This window comes from Acyrthosiphon pisum, chromosome A1 (genome assembly GCF_005508785.2).
Source record: "Acyrthosiphon pisum isolate AL4f chromosome A1, pea_aphid_22Mar2018_4r6ur, whole genome shotgun sequence".
Taxonomy (NCBI): Eukaryota; Metazoa; Arthropoda; class Insecta; order Hemiptera; family Aphididae; genus Acyrthosiphon; species Acyrthosiphon pisum.
The window spans coordinates 101578106-101583276 of record NC_042494.1 but is presented as its reverse complement, the minus strand read 5'-3'; positions in this window follow the sequence as shown (position 1 = coordinate 101583276).

The window sequence follows — 5171 nt, the reverse complement described above, 5'->3', positions numbered from 1 at the left end:
AATTTTGTGGAACTTTGTTACTTTACCGGACACCCTTTTTTTAATTTTTTTTTTTAAACTTATGTAGTTAACTATACTAAAACAATGGTGAAGTTAGAATTTGTTGGTGGGACTGAGTTTCTTCTTTTCGAAACAAAAACACTCAAACAAATGATCGTAGGTATATACATGAAATGTTCACTGCAGAATGTTTATATTAGCATTTTATATAGGTACACGGTAAAATTTTCTAAATATTTTGAATTGTTTTGAACTGTTTACGAAAATTTTAGATTCTGAGCGAAGCGATGAATGTATTAATTTTACAATGATGTGTGTTTTTTTTTTAAATTTTTAAATTTTTTTTTTGCGTCTATCATCAGCTTTTAGGACAGTAAAAGTACTTAGATTTTCTTCAACAATATCTTTTCTAGGAAAGTTAATCTAGTTGATACTTTGGGGGCTCATAAATTTGTCAACCTTTATCAAAAAAAAAAAAAAATATAACACCATACATTACAGTGACCTACTTGTAACCTACTGTACAGCAGAGCGACACTCACTTTTTTATAATTACTTTTATTAGGTACCTATATAATATAATTGGTATATAATGCAGTATATTATGTCGGCGAATCGGGAGTCGTCAAATTGGAAACATGTAAATAAATATTCGGTGAACTGGGTTGTCAGCTAATTGAGATTCGTCAAAATCGGGTTTCGGCAACGTGGGAAGGAACTATTGGGAAAGTTCATTTTGTGAGGGTGCTAAATTCCCGGTTTCTATAAGACGTGAGTTTTATTTTAATATCTATAATGTAGCGGTTCCCAATCTTTTTAATAAATTATTCGGACCACCACCACCACCAATTATGTCTGAAAACTTCAAGGCCCACTTACCTAATATACAGGTTTAAAATATAAACACGCACAATCAAGATGATAGAAGAAATATAGACGTGTATAAAATCATATAAAAATCTCGATGTTTATACTAATTAAAATTTTCTGACCCTTGGTTTAGACTCTCAACCAGCATCCACGGCCCAGATACATATTTCCCGCGGCCCTTGGGTTGAGCACCGCTGATATAATGCATATAATGCAATGGGCTAATAATAAACCAGAACACCAGGGTATTACCCGAGTATTCCTGCATGCAGCAGCATCTCTCTCGATTTCATGCAGTCATACACTCATACGCGCATTATTGCAGCAGGTACCTAAGTCTATCATCATTCGTCGACGTATAATATTTTATATTATAAATTATAATGTAATTTATTATGCCAATACAGTTAAACGAATAACAGTACACATGTATTGTGATTTTTATACATTTTATTAATAATTTACCTCGCACAGTCGTACGTCACACGTGCTCGCGGTGGCCGCCATAAATCATGGGGTTAGTACATTATATAAGCTATATACCTACTTAACGTCTTAACTTGCAGTATATTGATGAATATTATAATTATATTCTAGATATATCTATAATTTATGGTACTTTCCTGTTATACGAGACTATGGCTGTTATCGCGACTACCACCCAAGACTACCTCCGTTATAGCGACTACCGCTCTTATTTATTTGGTGAAACATCACAATCCTGTTATCTAAAACTACCAAAAAGGCACTTTCCTGTTACAAGACTACCTAATTTTTCTTGCCTTCTTTGATATATTTTTAATGATATATATTATAGGGATGTCCAGAATGAAATAAAGAAAAAATTTAAATACATAGTACATTAGTACCTAATTATTTGTAATGTATTTTACACGCCAAAGTGCCAATTTTCCGCGGCGTACGGAAAACAATAAAATAATAATAATAAAAATACAAAATGGTAAGTCCACAAATAAAATAACAAATAATTTATGTATTGTGGGAATGGCCACATTCTAATTATATAAAAAAAAATTAAATAAAGATAAAAAAAATAAGTACATAATATTCGTAATGTACAAAATTTGCCGTGGAAAACACCAATTAAAAAATCTAATAATATACGTAATGATAGATATATAATATATAACTATAATCGCAGATTATGGATATCGTTCAGTTATAATTTCAGCTAAGACATAGACTTATAATATATATTATATATTATAAGTCTATGAGCTAAGATAGGTAGTCGCGATAACGGAGGTAGTCTTGGGTGGTAGTCGCGATAATAGCCGAAGTCTCATATAAAAAGAAAGTATAATTTTGGTAGTCTTAGATAACAGGATTGTGATGTTGTCAAAAAACATGGTAGTCTCGTATAACAGGAAAGTACCCAATTTATTATTATTAATATATTATAAATACAGTTAATAATTCATTATTTTATCAAATCCAAAATATTTTGGCATAGGTAAATACTATATTATTTTGTCAAGATATTTATAGTTAAAATATATAATGACAATACTTATATTAGGTGAGATCCGGCCCTAGATATGGTCCAGTGGGTCGTAGGACACTATTTTTACGTTCATCTAGAAAGAATTAAAACCGCGGACAGTTTGTACTATTTGAGGTAGATAAAAATTTATACATATCACATAATTTGTTATTATTAAACACATCTAGTTAACGGACATAAATAATGATAATAGTAATAATAATTATGAATTTTATGATAATAAATTCGTGAATTTTTAAAGTATGCACAACATAAAATTATAAATTATAATAGAGAAACAATAAAATGTTTTTTAAAAATTACCTATTCAATTTTACGAGTTCATTGTTTCAATTAACAATAATAATTGAAATGTGAATTATAACCTACACAAAGGAGTATAACTAGTATAAGACATAAGACATTACACACTATGTAACATCTACAATTACACTAAAGTAATAAATATATTTCCTGGTTTATTTATACATTATACTGTACAAAAGATCCGCGATCGATTTTTATAAATTTATTTTCACTGTACAAAATGTCCGTGGTATGCAACTCAAATAATATATACCTAATACTAAGTGTCCGTTTACCGTGCCAGTAGGGCCCCTGCTCTAAGCCCCACACATTATTTATTTAAAATATTAGCCCTCCGTTATAAAAAAATTGCTCCAAGCCTCGATCCGCTTTAAAGCCAAAATAAATAAATAATTATCATAATATATTAATATATTAATATTTATTGTACATAGATACATAGTGTCATAGTACATTATACCATTCTAATATAAAATAATGTAGATTATGTAATGTTAAATATGAACGCGCTCTATAGGCTATATTATGGTTTGCAGTCTTGCACATACTAATAAGTAATTTTTATTTTTTAGTGGTGATCTAAAAATGTGTTTTTTTTCTTTCAAAACTACCTATATAGCATCTATAGTGTTCACTCGAATTCATTAAAATGGATGTATAACATAAAAAATTAAAATGAACATTGCTTTTAAGCTACCTACGCAAATGGCTTTTATCTTCAAAAGATCTAAAAGCTAAAACAACCCCTGTGAAAAACTCTATTTCGGGATTTATTTGTTGTGTCAAAATGTTTTTCACAAAAAAATATTAATACCTGAGGTGAATGCTCTGACGCATTATCCGACAGCAGATTTCTAGGTGAAGCTCAAGATACATAAAAATGTTTTCAAATGGAACCGCGGCTATAATTATATAAGCTATATGCCACTACCCTACAGCGCTTATACTTCTGACTACTTTACCATTATATTTTTGATAGGGGAATTTGCTCTTTGTATAATAATATTAATTAATATATAAAATTATATACTATGTATAGAACCAAACACGATATTTAAAAGTTCAAACGGATTTCATATCCACTTCGGCGATTCCACTTGAACTTTAACTTAATAATTATTTTTGAAACAAATTTACAAATATTTCAGCTTAAAATCAGCTCATTTTAGATTCTGAGTGGAACGATGAATATGTATTGATTTTACAATGATGTGTTTTTTTTTTTTTTTAATTTTTAATTTTTTTTTGTGTCTGTGTACACGATAAGTAGTCGAAATAATTATTCGATTTTCAACTTCAGTATCTTATTCAAATAGAAAGTGAATATTGCTGGTGCATTAAGGAAGTCAAAATTATCACCGTGAAAAACAAAAGAAAAATTAAGGAAAAACGGGAATTTTTACACAAAATCTGTTTTCGAGAAAATTGATTTTAGTTTTTGTTGTAACTTTAAAACAAATTACCGTAGATAGGTACATGACATTTTCACTGGTTGTTTATACATGATAACATTTTCAAAATATTTTGATTTGTTTTGAACTGTTTAGGGACATTTTCAGTTTCCAGTTTTATTAGTTATTTTTTTCTATGAATGTCAATAAAACTTTATTTGTTGAGTAAAAATACTTGAAAATATAATACAAGGCTCCTACTATATTGTTACAATGACATTTGAAAAATATTAAAAATCCTTGGTCACGGTTTTTTATTTATTAGCATTTAAAGATCAAAAAAGGTGGGTAAGTGGATTTCGCTCTGCTGTACAGTAGGTTACAAGTGGGTCACTGTATAATGGATGGTATTAAATTTGAATTCAATGATATAATATCATTGTATAAGAAAAACGATTCTGAGCGGAGACGGTATGTTAGTCTAGGTATAAGACATAATATTATATTAGGTACCTATAATAAATTCCAAATTAATCATATCATAATATTTATTAGGTACTTATAACGCGTTATACATCAACAAAAAACCGTGGTACTATCATAGATATATAATAGTATACTTTAGAAGTTTCAAGTACCCACGAATAATATTATACAATCACAACAAAATAACTAAAATAGTTATCCTAGGTTTTTAATATGTAATTTCGTCCAAATTTGTACTTAAAATGACTATAAAAATAAACTGCGTAAATGTATTTTTTAGATTTTTTGGTAACAGTATTAATTACTTACGTGGAATCTTGTTTTAAATTTTCAATTCTTAGATACAAAAATTGAACATTTTATAAATTTTTAACTACAAAATAATTTTTCAAATTAAAATTTGATAAATTTTGTCCAAATTTGATCTTTAAATGCTTATAAAAAAAAATTGTGCCTATGTATTTTTAATATTTTTCAACTGATATTGTAACAATATATCACGAGCTTTGTATTAAATTTATACACTTTTTGGCCCAACAGATAAAACTTTATTGATATTTATAGAAAAAAAAAACTAAAAAATTGAAAACTTA